The sequence below is a fragment of the Oryctolagus cuniculus genome, chromosome X (assembly GCF_964237555.1).
Source record: "Oryctolagus cuniculus chromosome X, mOryCun1.1, whole genome shotgun sequence".
In the NCBI taxonomy this organism is placed as follows: Eukaryota; Metazoa; Chordata; class Mammalia; order Lagomorpha; family Leporidae; genus Oryctolagus; species Oryctolagus cuniculus.
Genome location: NC_091453.1, coordinates 30,829,390 through 30,845,187, shown reverse-complemented (window position 1 = coordinate 30,845,187; position 15,798 = coordinate 30,829,390).

Genomic DNA, 15,798 nt, shown 5'->3' with positions numbered 1-15,798 from the left:
GTCAGTTACCTCTTTGCTGAGTGTTTCTTTCGCTGTGCAGAAGCTTTTTAGCTTGACATGACCCCATTTGTCTATTTTTGCCTTTATTGCCTATGTTTCTGGGATCTTATCCAAGAAGTCTTTGCCTGTGCCAATGTCTTGCAGTGCTTTCCCCATGTTTTCCTCTAGTAATTTGTTGATTTGGGGTTTTATATTAAGATTCCTGATCCATTGTGAGTTGATTTGTGTATAGGGTATAAGGTAGGGGTCTTGTTTTACATTTCTGCATGCAGAGATCCAATTTTCTCAACACTATTTGTTGAAGAGACTGTCCTTTCTCAAGACATTGATTGTAGTTTGTAAAAAAATTAGTTGGTTTTAGGTACATGAATTGTCAATAATAAAATCAAATTTCTCAGAATTAAAAGCTTCCATTGGATGGATTTTCAGAGTGTCTATCAAAAGAGATGAGAGTTCAGAGCCTTAGGAACAAATTCTCAAAAAAGAGCAGATGTTTTAGCCTAACAGTTAAGACATCTGCATCCCACATCTGAGTGCCTGGGTTCAAATCTGAGCTCTGGCTCCTGACTCCTGTTAATGTAGATCCTTGGAGTCAGCAGTGGTAACTCAAGTAGTTGTGTTCCTGTCACCCATGTGAGAAACCTGGATGGAGTCCTCAGCTCCTGGCTTTGGCCATGCCCAGTTCCAGCCTTTACAGGTAGAGTGACAGAGAGGAAGAGACAGAGAAAAAGAGATCTTCCATCCACTGGTGCACTCTCCAAATGGCGGCAAAGATTGCAGCTCGGCCATGCACAAGAAATTTCTTCCAGGTCTCCCACGTGGGCAGCTGGGGCCAAAGTGCTTGGTCCATCTTCTATTGCTTTTCCAGGCACATTAGCAGGAAGCTGGGTCAGTAATGGGGCATCTGGGACTCGAACCTGTACTCATGTGGGATACTGGCACCTCAGTTGTGGCTTAACCCACTGAACCACAATGTGGACCTCAATAAAAAAAATTTTAAAAGAATTAGTTAAAAGATGCTGGCAAAGCAAATGGAGGGCCAGCGCCATGGCTCAACAGGCTAATCCTCCGCCTTGTGGCACCGGCACACCGGGTTCTAGTCTCCGTAGGGGCGCCGGATTCTGTCCCGGTTGCCCCTCTTCCAGGCCAGCTCTCTGCTGTGGCCCGGGAGGGCAGTGGAGGATGGCCCAAGTCCTTGGGCCCTGCACCCCATGGGAGACCAGGAAAAGCACCTGGCTCCTGGCCTCGGATCAGCGCAATGTGCCAGCCGCGGCAGCCATTGGAGGGTGAACCAACGGCAAAGGAAGACCTTTCTGTCTGTCTCTCTCACTGTCCACTCTGCCTGTCAAAAAAAAAAAAAAAAAGTGAATGGAGGGCAAGACGTGGGAGGTAGATGGTTTTGGTAACAAGCGCTTAAGAGCTGTATGACTTTCCAGTGTATATATATCCATAACTTTGCTAAAAATAAAAAAAATTTAAATAAAATAAACAGATTTATGTTTTGAAATTAAAATCACACCATTATATTAAATATCAGAGATTTGCATATCATTTAAAATCCAGGAGTAAAGAAATGGCTAAGTAATTGGGGCTGTATCCACACAATTATATATGCAGTTAAATTAAAATGCTGTTTAAAGAGAAGCTATAATGCCACAAGAAAATGCGTATGATCTAATACTAAATGAAACTAACGAGTTACAAAATGTTCTATATGTGTTGAGCTATTTTTGCTGCTGTTTCTTCTGTTTGGCTTTTTCTTTTCTTAATAAATAAAAATAGAAATAAGACTGGAAGCAAGGATACCAAAATATTAACAGTGGTTGGATTTAGATCTTGAAGTTTGGGAGTCTTTAAACATCATTTTTACTTTGGTGTATTTAACAAGTATTCATTTTGAGTTTTACAAATATTTTAATAATACTATGAATATTTATTCATTATAGAAAAATTGAAACATGGACTAAGAAGGAAAAAATCACTCATGTATTTTCTACAAGGAGTCTCGAAACAATTCATAGAAAATGCACATTATCTTTTAAAATATTTATTTATTTATTTATTTGAGAGAGAGAGAGCTGCCATCTGATGATTCATTCCCCAAATGTCTGCAACAGCCAGGGCAGTGCCAGTGCTGGGGACAAAGCCGAGAGCTGGGAACTCAACCCAGGTCTCCCATATGGGTGGCAGGAACCCAACCACTTGAGCCCACACTGCTGCCTCCCCGGGTCTGCATTAGCAGGAAACTGGAGTCAGGAGCCAGAGCTGGACATGGATGGAGTTCCAGGCTCTTGGCTTCAGCCTGGTCCAGGCCCGGCTATTGAAGGCATTTGGGGAATGAACCAGTGAATGGAACTTCTCTCTCTCTCTCTCTCTCTCTCTCTCTCCCCCCTCCCTCTCCCTTCAAATAAAATGAAACTAAGCAAATAAAAATTTTAGAAAAGAAAAACATACATCGAGCACATGAAATGAGAAAGAAGAAAAAAGGAGAAGGCGGGAGAAACTCAACTCGCCGCCACCTTGTTAGAATCAAGCGGCAGCAGGGGAAACTCAGGGCTGAGGGAAAGGAGGAAGCTGGCTCCGCTCGCTGAACACGCAGCTTAAGGGCGATGGACTAGCAGAGAAACGCGGCAGCCTGGGTCGGAGCTAGCCCTGCGGAGCGATGGAGGAAGGGAGAGGGGGAGAAAGAGTGCGAACCGCGTTCATGGTCATCTCTTCCTCCTCGGTGCTTGAGAAAGAGAGGCTGAGAACAGGAGGACGCGGCCCCCAGCGCACACCCCAGCTGTGGCGTTGGGAGACACACTCTGGCCCCTCATTAGGGCAGTCTTGGCCTTCCACGCTTTGCCTTTTTTTTTTTTTTTTTTTTTTTAAGCTGCCATTTTCCTTTCCTGTTTGGCAGCCACTCTGAGGGCTGAATGCCCACTCTGCTGCGCTCTGGAAACTTTTCCAGCCGCCTCTGCGATGCTCCTGAAGCAGCTGCCAAGAGGTTAAGAGGCTGAAATGGGGCTGGCAGAGAGGCTCCTGTCATTTGTCCGGAATTATCTGTCTTCCCAGAAAGGCGACGTGATAACCGTTTCTGGAGGATGCGGAGCCTGTGGCCTGCCTGCCAAAGCCCATCGGCCACCCCAAGATCAAGTCCAGCGTCCCTCCTCGCAACCGCGAGCCAAGTGCTCGGCAGACCCCAGCGGGAAGCAGCCAAGCAGGGCTCCTGGGCCCAGAACACTGGCTCCATTCACAGGGCGGCCCTGCAGCTGCCTGCTCCCCACCCCGCCCGCCCTGCAGAGGACACGCCCCCAGGCAGGCACGGCTAGCCTCGCTCTGTGCCCTGATGGCTTCATTTCCGGCTTCCCACTCTGCTCTTCCTTTTCTTAGGCTTCTTTTAATTGAGCTATCACTTTGACACCATAAAAGGCAGACATTTTTAACAAGCTTGATGGCTTGTTCCTACACGGACTGAGCAGCCATAATCCAAAAACCCCGAATCCAAACTCCACAACCTTTGAGCACTGACACGACGCTGCTAGCAGACAATTCTGGATGAGGAAGCTTTGTCTCATGCACAAAATTATTCAAAGTATTGGATGAAACCACCTTTAGTCTATGTGTATAAGGTGTAAATGGAGCATGAATCATGTTGTGTTTACATTTGGGCCCCACCTTCAAGATAATCTTATTCCATGTATGCAGATATTCTTTGTTTAAAATATTTATTTATTTGAAAGTCAGAATTACGGAGAGAGAGGGAGAGGGAGAGAGAGAGAGAGAGAGGGAGAGAGGAATAGAGGGAGAGAGAGACAAAGAGAGAACCTTCCATCTGCTGGTTCATTCCCCAAATGGCCACATAGCTGGGGCTGGGCCATGCAGAAGCCAGGAGCCAGGAGCCAAGAGCCAGGAGCTTCTTCCGGGTCTCCCACATGAGGGCAGGGGTCCAAGCACTTAGGCCATCTTCTGCTGCTTTCCCAGGCCGTAGCAGAGAGCTGGATCTGAAGAGGAACAGCTGGGACTTGAACAGACGTCCATATGGGATGCTGGCACCGCACACAGTGATTTAATCTGCTGTGCCCAGCGCTGGCTCCTGCAAATATTCTGAAATAAAAAAAATAAAAAATTTTTGAAATCTAAAACACTGCTCATCCCAAGCATGTCAGATAAGGGAAACTCATCCAGTGTGTGTGTGTGTGTGTGTGTGTGTGTGTACTCACCCGTGGGAGCACCACCAAAATACAGAACATTTCCATCCCCCCAAGAAATGTCTTGGAACACTCTTCCAATCAATAATGTATTCCCTCCTACTTGCAACAAGGGGAATCACGATTCTGGATTCTCTCACCACGGGTTAGTTTGCCTGTGCTTGAACTTCACATGAATGGAATCATACAGTATGTTCCCTTTTGGATATAGCTTCTTTTACTTATGTTTTTGACGTTAAGCCGTGTGGTGTGTGTCCGCATTTCATTCCTCTCTATTGCTGAGTGCAAGTCTACTGTATGGAGATATATATTGTGTGTCCTTGCATCCATTGAAGGACATCTACATTGCTGCCAGTACGGAGCTATTATGAAGAAAGAAGAAAGCTGTTATGAACAGTCTTGGGCAGCAAAGGGACATGTGCACACTCTTGTTTGCCTGAAGAACCTGCTTTTCCTGGGGAAGATTAATGCCATTAAGTCTGGCTCCGAGGCCGTCATCGGAAATAACGGGGCGGGGCTTACACTATAGCAAAGTGGGTTAAGCCACCATCTGCAGCACAGGCATATCTCACCAGTTTGATTCCCTGCTGCTCTACTTTTTTTTTTTTTTTTTTTGACAGGCCGAGTGGACAATGAGAGAGAGAGAGACAGAGAGAAAGGTCTTCCTTTGCCGTTGGTTCACCCTCCAATGGCCGCCACGCTGATCCGATGGCAGGAGCCAGGTACTTATCCTGGTCTCCCATGGGGTGCAGGGCCCAAGGACTTGGGCCATCCTCCACTGCCCTCCCGGGCCACAGCAGAGAGCTGGCCTGGAAGAGGGGCAACCGGGACAGAATCCGGTGCCCCGACCGGGACAAGAACTCAGTGTGCTGGCGCGCAAGGCAGAGGATTAGCCTAGTGAGCCACGGCGCCAGCTGCTCTACTTCTGATGCAGCTCCCTGCTAATGTGCCTGGGAAAGCAGCGGAAGATGGCCCAAGTACTTGGACCCCTGCACAAACGTGGGAGACCCAGAAGAAACTCCTGGCTTCTGGCTTGGGCCTGGTCCACCTCAGTCATTACGGCCATTTGGGGAGTGAACCAGCAGGTAGAAGACCTCTCTCTCTCTCTCTCTCCCCTTCTGTAAATTTCAATTAAATAAATAAATCTTTAAAAAAGATTATATCACAGTATTGCTTTTTAAATATAATTGTAATTTAGCTTTTTACATTCCACTTAGGTTTCACGCATTTTTTGGTGAACATACAATAATGCTACATATTTTTGAGGTATAGTGTAATATTTCAAAACATTCATACAAGTACCGACCAAATCATGGTAAGTAGCACATTTCTATTCCCTCACCACCTCCTTATGTCTGGAGTCTCCACGATAGGTTCTCTTAGTTCTTCACAAAATATGTAATGGGTTATTGTGAACTACAGATACCCCACTGTTCTGTGGAACTCTGGCACTTTTTCCTTCGGTTTCTGTTTTGCTGCCCATTATCCAACTGCTGTCTACCCCTCCCCCCTCCCCCCTCCTCCCTTTCCCATCCTCTAGTCATTGCTGTTATCCATTCAGATCAACTTTGTTTAGCTTTCAGCTAAGAAACAGAACATGCACCTTTGTGTTTCTGTGTCTGGCTTATTTCATGTAACATAGCATCCTCCAGTTCCATCCATTTTATTGCAAATTACAGAATTCCATATTTCTTTATGGCTTAATAATATTCCATTGTGTACTTTACCACATTTTGCTGACCCGTTCATCAGTTGATGGACAACTTGGCCACTGTGAATAGTGCTGCAATGAATCCACATGGGCGTAAACGCACTTCTTTCATATACTGATTTTATTTTATTTGGGTATATACCCAAAAGTGGGATAGCTGGGTCACAGGGTAGATCTAGTTTTAGTTTTTTGAGGGACCTCCATACTGTTCTCCATGATGGCTGTACTCATTTGCATTCCCACCAACAGCATATATGAGTTCTCTTTCCTCCATATCCTTGCCAGCATTGTTGTTTTCTGTTTTTTTGACAATCGCCATTTTAGCTGGGGTGAGATCATATCTCACTGTGATTTTGATTTGCATTTTCCTGACGGCTAGTGATATTAGCATTTCCCATATGTTTGTTGGCCATTTGTATTTCCTCTTTGGAAAAACGCTTATTCATATTATTCATCCACTTTTGAATCGGAGTTTTTGTTGTAGTCATCAACTTTTTTGACTTCTGTATCTATTCTGAATATCAATCTTTGGCCTGATGAATAGCTTGAAAATATTTCTCCCATTTGTATTTTATCATTTCCTTTGCTATGCAGAAGTTTTTAGTTTGATATAATCCTTTTTGTCCATTTTTGCTTTCATTGTCTACGCTTATGGTGTCTTATCCAAAAAAAAAAAAAAAAAAAAAAACCTGTTGTGTATATTGCTGTCTTGAAGGGTCTGTTCTATATTTTCCCCTGGTAGCTCATAGTTTCAGGTATTACATTTAGATATTTGACTCATTTTGAGTTGGTTTTTGTATAGGGTGAGAGATGGGTGCCAAGTTTAACTTCCAGCATATGGATACCCAGTTTTGCCAGCATCTTTTATTGAAGAGACTGTTTTCTCCATTATATGTTTTTGGTGCCTTTCTAAGAATCAGTTGGCTGTAGACGCATAGGTTTATTTCTGGAATTTCTATATTGTTCCACTGGCTTATCTGTCCATTTTATGTCAGTACCATGCTGTTTTGAAATCAGGTATTGTGATGCCTCTGGCTTTGTTCTTTTTGTTCAGAATTACTTTGGCAACCTATATGTGTTTCCATATGAATTTTAGAATTGATTTTTTTCTAGCTCCATGAAGAATATCATTGGCATTTTTGATGGGTATTGTACGGAACCTGCAAATTATTTTTGGTATTATGGACATTTTCACAATACTAATTCTTCCAAAGCATGAATCATAGTTGGAAGTGTTTTCATTTTTATATATTCTTCAATTTACTTCATAAGTGTTTGTAATTTTCATTATGGAGGTCTTTCACTTCCTTGTTTACATTTATTGCTAAATATATTTGGTAGTTATGGGAATAAAATTGCTTTCATGATTTTCTTCTCAGAAAGTTCATTACTGGTATATTAAAATTTCACTGAATTTTGTGTGCTGAACTTGTATTCTGCAACTTTACTAAATTCATTATTAGTTCTACTAGTCTTGGTAGAGTCTATATTTTTCTACATATAGAATCTCACCAACTGCAAACAAATAATATAACTTCCTTCCTTCCTTCCTGTTTGTGTGCCTTTTATTTCCTTCTCCTGCCGAATTGCTCTGGCTTAATCTTCCAGTACTATATTGAGTAAGTGTGGCAAGAGCGAACATCCTTGTCTTGTTCCAGATCTAGAAGAAATGCTTTCACCTTTTCCCCATTCAGTATGATGTCGGCTGTGCGTTTGCCGGATATCCTGTATTGCGTTGAGGTATGTTCCTTCTATTCCTAATTTGTTCAGGGTTTTCTTATCATGAAGCCATGTTGAATTTTATTGAATGCTTTTTCTGCATTGGTTGAGATGACCACAGGATTTTTATCCATCCTTCTTATGTGATGTGTTACATTTATTGATTTGCATGTTTTGAACCATCCTCACATTCCCAGGGATAAATCCCACTTCGTCATAGTGAATGATCTTTCTGATGTGCTCTTAGATTCGACTACCTAATATTTTGTTGAGAATTTTTGCATCTATGTTACTCAGGAATGTTAGCCTCTAGTTTCCTTTATCTCTTGTCTCTTTGTCTGCTTTTGGTATCAGGGCAATGCTGGCTTTATATAATGAGTTTTGAAGAGTTCCCTCCATTTCAATTGTTTTGAATACTTTGAGAAAAATTGATGGTAATCCTTGCTTAAAAGGTTGGTAGAATTCATCCACAAAGCCATCAGTCCTGGGCTTTTCTTTGTAGGGAGATTTTTTTTTTCTGATTCAATCTCAGGTCTGTCCAGGTTTTCTATGATTTCATGGTTCAATTTTGGAAGGCTACACATACCCAGAAATCTGTTCATGTCTTCTAGGTTTCCCAATTTGTTGGCATGCAGTTCTTCACCATAGTCTCTAATGATCCTTTTTATTTCTGTGGTATCAGTTTTAATGTCTCATTTTTTATCTATGATTTTATTTATTTGGGTTTTCTCTTTTCTTGGTTAGTCTAACTAAAACATTGTCAATTTTAATTTTTCAAAAAATCAGCTCTTCAGTTGAGTATCTAGTTTGTTTAATTTTTCCTTCAACAAATGTTGCGCTAGATTTTTAATTGCTTTTCTAGCTCTTTGAGACACATTGTTAGGTTGTTTCTGCACCCTGTATTTCTTTTTCCACATGGGTGCTTATCATAACATACCTCTCTCTTAGTACTACTTTTGCTGCATCCTGTAAGTTTTGGCATATTGTATCTCCACTTTCATTTGTTTCAGGAATTTTTAAAAATTTGTTTCAATGACTTGCAGCTGGTTCAATAGCATATTGTTCAGTCTCCATGTATTGCTGTAATTTTTTAATTTTAAAATTATTTTATTAACAATAATTATACATAATTATGGGATACGGTATGACTTTTCTTTGTATCCTGGAACTAGTTTTTAAATTTATTTTAAGGCTTAACAGTGTTTAGCATTTTGCTGTTTTAATTTCATGCATGGACTTATACACACACACACACACACACACACTGATAATGTGGGATTCATGACAATCATCATAAAGTGAAGAGAGAAGGGCATATTGTCATTTTATAATTTCTGCATTTTTATTGTTGATTTCTAATTTTATTCCATTGTGGCCACAAAAGATCCATACGATTTCAATTTGTTTGAATTTGTTCAAACTTGCTTTGTGACCAAATATAAGGTCTATTTTTGAGAGTATTCCATGGGTTGCTGAAAAGACTGTGTATTCTGCAGCTGTTGGCTGAAATGTTCTGTAGATGTCTGTTAGGTCCACTTGGTCTGTAGTGTGATCTAACTCTGATGCTACCTTGTTGAATTTTTGTCTGTATGACTTGATGATCTGTCCATTGATGAAAGTGGGGCATTGAAATCCTCACTATCATTGTATTCAAGCCTCTTTTTCTGCTTACACATAATAATGTTTGTTTTAGAAAATTGGCTGCTCCTGGGGCCAGCGCTGTGGCGTAGCGGATGGGGCTGCCGCCTGCAGCAATGGCATACCATAAGAACACTGGTTTGGGTCCCGGCTGCTCCACTTCTGAGCCAGTTCTCTGCTGTGGCCTGGGAAAGCAGTACAAGATGGCCCAAGTCCTTGGGCCCCTGTACCCGCGTGGAAGACCCAGAAGAAGCTCCTGGCTCCTGGATTCGGATCGGCGCAGCTCCAGCCATTGCAGCCAACTAAGGAGTGATCCAGCATTTGGTGCCTGTATGTTTATAATTGTTACTTCCTCTTGGTGACTTGATCACTTGATCATTATCTAGTGACTTTCTTTGCATCTTTTTATGGCTTTTGTCTTAAAGTCCATTTTGTCTAAGTATGAATACTCTTGCTCATTTTGGGTTTCCATTTGCATGGAATATCTTGTTCCACCCTTCAGTTTCAGTGTGTGTGTGTCTTTACTAGTGAAATGAGTTCCTTGTAGGCAGCAAATCATTTCTTTTTATCCATTCAGCCAGTCACTATATTTTGATTGGGGAATTTAGACTGTTTACATCCAAAGTTATTATTGATAAGTATAGACTTGGTCCTGTCTTTTGTTCTACTTTGGGTTTGTGATAAATATCCTTTGTTCTGGTCCTTCTCTCTTGTTCTCTTCTCTCTTTGTGGTTTGCTGATTTAATGCATTGATAAGCTTTGATTCTTTTCTATTTCTTTTTCGTTGAAATGCTCTTCTAGTGGGTTCCCTACTTTCATGTGTGTTCATGATGATGTTATCTTTCTTTGCTTCTGGTTGTAGGACTCCCCTGGGCATCTTGTATTAGGCGAGTCTCACAGTGGTGAATTCCCGCCGTCTTCACTTGTCTCAGAGAGTCGTTATTTCTTCATTTCTGCAGGATAGCTCTATTGAATGGAGTATTCTTGATGGGCAGATTTTTTTTTTGTTGTTCTTTCAGAACTTTGAATATGTCATTCCATGCCTTCCTTGCACGTAAGGTTTCTGTCTGGAACTTTGCTGTTAAGCTAACTGAAGTTACCTTAGATGTGACTTGATCCTTTTCTCTTGCAGATTTTAGACTTCTCTCTTTGTGTTGTGCTTTTTTCAAAATAAGCAACGGCTTTTTTTTTTTTTTGAGATTTATGTATTTATTTGACAGGCAGAGGTACAGAGAGAGGGAGAGACAGACAGAGAGGTCTTCCATCCGCTGTTCACTCCCCAAATGGCCACAATGGCTGGTGCTGAGCCAATCCAAAGCCAGGAGCCAGGAGCTTCTTCCAGGTCTTCCAAGCAGGTGCAGGGGCCCAAGGACTTGGGCCATCTTCTACTGCTTTCCCAGGCCACAGCAGAGAGCTGGATCAGAAGTGGAGCAGCCGGGACATGAACCAGCACCAATATGGGATGCTGGCACTGCAAGTGGAAGCTTTACCCACTACGCCACAGTGCTGACCTCAAGTGCATTTTTATTAGACTTACTGAGTTCTTCTTTTCCAAGATTTCTGTTTAGTTCTTTCTCAAGATCTCTATCTCTTTGAATTTCTCATTTACATCATAAGTTGTTGTCCTACTTTTGTTGAACTGTCTGTATTCTCTTGTAGCTAACTGAGTTTCCTTATTATCATTGTTTCAAATTCTTTATCAGGCATTTCTTCAGTCTGCTCTGGTGTCTTGCTAGAGAGTTGTTGGATTTCTTTGAAGGCACCAGCTTACCCTGGTATTTGATACTTCTCACCACTCTACGTTGAGAATTTGTGTATCTGGTGGATCAATTGCCCCTATCTTTTTTATAAGGTGGCTTTCATAGGATGTGGCTTCCTTTTTTAAAAAGATTTATTTGTTTATTCAAAAGTCAGAGTTACATAGAGAGAGGGAGAGACATAGAGAGAGAAGAGAGAGAGGTCTGAGAGGTCTTCTATAAGCTGGTTCACTCCCCCAAATGGCCCCAACAACCAGAGCTGTGACTATCCAAAGCCAGGAGCCAGGAGCTCCTTCTGGGTCTCCCACGTGGGTGCAGGGGCCCAAGCACTTGGGCCATCTTCTCCTGCTTTCCCAGGCCATGGCAGAGAGCTGGATCTCCCGGATTCACCTCTTTTCATTCTTTCTGGAAGATGTGGGAGGCCTCCCGTCTGGCCTCTGGAAAACACGCAGAAAGAGGACCTTGCATCCTCCGGGCCTGTTGCACGCCAGCAGTCTCTGCTCTCAGCCGTTTCAATAGGTCACGGCTACGGTTTCCGCACACTCGGAAAGCAGGCCTTCAGAATGGCCCTGGCAGGTTCGGATTGGATGAAAGAAAATTTTTAAGGAGATTTAGCTGTCATGTGTGGCATTAGAATGGTGCCCACATGACTCGATCCGCACAGAGTGAACTTGGCTTTATGCACACTTCTGAAAAGTCAGCAGGGGGGGTCAGGATGTTTGCATGGAAGGCAGACTGTGAAAAATGGATCTAACTGTATTATAAATGTGTCACAGAACCCTCATGGGGGGGCAGCTGGACACAGAAACTTTGGAAAAATGGTCTTTTAATTAGCTTTTGCAAGACTAAGACAAATGATCGATACATTTACATCGTACTCTAGTTTGGAACTTTTTTTTCTCACAGAGCTAGAGGAAAGAAATTAGTAAACTACTTTACATGGATTTCCGGGTTGAACAGATAAGCAAATGAGTTGTAGATAAGAAGAGTCATGGTATGAGAGTAAGCAGTTACAAATAAAAGGGGAGGCCAAAGTTCAGAATGAACTCTGTGGTGCTATTAGAGATACCAGTATGAAGTCATGTTTGTTAATTCTGTTTTAAGTGACGATATCACACTCACACTTATTTTTGCTGTAGATGAAATTAGAAGATTCAGAAAGGAGGGCATGATTTTAACTTTTATATCATATCCATATCCATTTTAAATGTCAATGAAGCTATGTAGATTTTAATATGTATGCTGCTAAAACGTAAGTATAAATGTTTGTATGCATGTGCTTAGTACTCATACATGTATTTCCTAGTTCTGTCTGCAAGTTATGACATCCCAGTAGCGATGGGTACACCCGCCATCCAGATCTTGATTTCTAAAACCATTCTTTCATAAAAGGAACCAGGGATCCTAGGAGAAATAATTAAGTGTTGGCCTGAGGCAGAGAAAATACAAGATGAGCCTGGAGCTTCTTGTGGCTCCAGAAAGTTAGGAAGTGCTCAAATGAAGATGGGAACATGTCAGAGGTACACAGGAGCCAGTGCGAAAGAGCTCTCGGTGACCAAAGCCGCAACAATTTGAGCAACAAGTAACAACAGAATTGGATTGTAACTGCTCAAATCAAATAAACATGATTCCACGCTGGTACAAATGACTGAATACATACAAAGAGAAGGGACAAGTATGCCTTACAGAATTCCAAGTAATATCCACATGGTTATTACCCCTTCTGGAGCTGGAGCTTAAGTCTCTCATCTGGAGTGTTGGTCTAGACTTGGTGACATTCCCAGAGAGAAAAGAGTACAGAAAGGAGGTAATAGTAACTTTCAAGTAGAGAAAAATGATAAATATCACCTTAACCAAAAGACCAAGGTCAAAATCACCAGTGATAAGTTATGTGATATCATGTGATCGTGGTGAATCTGATAGGAAGAGAAGGGAATTTTACCTCTGCAGTGTTCTTTCCCAAAACTCATAACTCAACATCCATTTAGTCAGGAGAAATCTACACCACAAAAACCCATACTCAGAGACATTCTGAAACACTTTGATTTTTTTTAATGTGATGGTTAATTTTATGTGTCAATTTAGTTGAGCCATGGTGTCCAGATATTTGATCAGCTTAATTCTGGACATTCCCATGACGGTGTTTTCGGATGAGATTAACATTTTTATTGATGACTTTTCAGTTAGTAAGTAGATGGCCTACCATAGTGTAGGGCCTCACCCAGTCAGTAGACGGCTTTCTAGAACAAGGCTGACTGCCCCTGAGCAACAAGGGATTCTGTAGGCAGAGCAACCCTTCCCCAAGTCTCCAGTCTGGGGCCTACCCTGCAGATTCTGGACTCACCAAGCCTGCCCAGTCATAGGAGCCAATTCCTTAAAATGAATCTCTCTCTCTACAGACGCTCCTCAACTTACAATGAGGTTACGTCTTGTTCAACTCATTGTGAGCTGAAAATATTGTAAGTAAAAAATACATCTAATGTACCCAACTTACTGGACCTCATAGCTTAGCAACACAGTACAGTGTAGAGCACTGATTATTTACCTTTGTGACTGTGTGGTTGACTGGGTGCTGGGGCTCCCAGTATCCTACCTCAAATCGTGGGCCCAGTAAAAGATGGAAATTCCAAGGAGGGCTGCTACTGGATGTGTGTTGCTTTCCTCATCCCATCACAAAGTTGAAAAATTGTTCAGTTGAACCATCCTAAGTTAGGAACGGATGTATATTCAGAGTTATGCAACCCTAACCACAATCCATTTTAAAATATTTTCATCATCTCCAAAAGAAATCATGTACCCTTTAGCCATTAGCCTACTTTGGACATTTTATATAAGTGGAGTTATGTAATGTGTGGTATTTTGTGGCTGGCTTTTTTCACTTAACATAATGTTTTCAAGGGTCATCTATATTGTAGGATACCTCATTCCTTTTGGAGTGAATGGCTGAATACTGTTCCATTGTATACATGTATCACTTTTATTTACCCATTCATTGGTTGATGGACATTTTTGCTTATGTCTGCCTTGGGCTATTATGAATGATGCTGCTATGAATATTTTGCTTAGTTTTAAGTGATTCAGGATAGCAAAAAGAATATACAAAGAAGGTGGTAAATAAAAGATAGGTCAAGCAAATGTGGCAAATTGTAAGCAATTGGTGAATCTGAATAAATTCATCTGTTATGTAATGTCTGATAATATTCCTTGTTCTGAAATCTACCCTACGTGAAAATAGAAAATATAGCCAATTCAGTTTTTTTTTTTTTTCTGAATGTTATCTCTGTGTGTGTTGTGCGTGTGTGTAATAGGTATGCATTTCTCAGGCCTGGAAACACATGCATAAGAAATACAATATTTTTTTTCTTCCTCTCCTCCCTTCTCCCACCCCCTCTCCTACCTTTGGAGCTGCCACAAAGCAGTCTGATCTGGGGCAGAAAAGTTTCTCTTTTTCTTTGAGTAAGACTTAACCATCCTAAATATTTATGCACCTAATCAGACAGTCCCAAAGTACATGAAGCAAAACCTGATAGAATTCAAAAGCAAAAATGGACAAATCCACATTTATATGAGTATTTCAAAAAGTTTGTAGAAAAGGGAATTAAAAGTTGAGTTTATTTTGGTGCAAAAATTTTTGAAATCCATGCATAAAAGAGGTCTTCACAAAGCTCATGAAAAATACACATTATGCATGGAGCTCAAATTTTTTGCCCTAAAAACAAGCATCTTTTCATTCCATTTCTCCATGAGCTTTTTGCAATGCCCTCATAGGGAGCGACATCAGCACTCCTCTCGCTGTAGTCAACAGAGCAGGTAGACAGAATCTGCCAGAATACAGGACGTCTTCAGTACAGCAGAAAAGAACACACACAAGAGTGCAACCGCCACCACCATACTAACAGGAACTCCCAAGAGCCAGGTACTACCTATAGTTAAGCACTAAAACACAGAAACCATGTGCCCAAAAGGTTTTTTTTTTTTTTTTTTTAAAGTTTTTCCTCCAAATGTTTATTTTCATCTACTTAAAAGACAGAGAAAGAGAGAGTGAGCGAGCTATCTTCCATCTGCTAGTTCAGTCCCCAAATGCCTGCAACAGCACTTAACAGTGAACCAGAAGATGGAAGCGCTCTCTCTGCCTCTCCCTTTCAAATAAATGAATCTTTTTTTTTTTTTTTAAAGACTGCATCTACAAATTTACTTTTGGAAAAAGAAAGTGGAAATAGGAGCTCATGCAAATGGTTCGCTCTAGATGGCGGGCAGAAGCAACTGAAGGTGAAAGAGCCAGACACTTTCATACAGTTTTGCGTTTTGCATTCACTGTTGCCTATGTTGGAAATCAGGGTAACAGGAAAAAAAATATTTCCACTTTCTTTGTCCAAAAGTAAATCTGTACACTCTTATTTCCATCTTTGAAAGTCTATTTAAATGGCAGGGGGCAAATGGCACAAAGCACCACTGTGAAGGGAACACACACATGCTGGGCTGTGGGGTTATACATCTGTTTTCTCCTGTATAGGTATTTTCTATGACAACGTGAACTGCTCTTAAAATAAACAAGAAATTTCTACTGTTAACCAATGTACTAGAAAAAAGTATCTATCTATCCATATATATATATAATTGATATATATAAAATTGGTAATAAAGCCAGACAAGAGTATAACTTAAAAAAAAAAAGATTTCCTTTAATTATTTGAAAATCAGACAGAGAGAGAGAGAGAGAGAGAATATCTTCCATCTGCTGGTTCACTCCCTAAATGCCCACAACAGCCAGACTGAAGCTGGG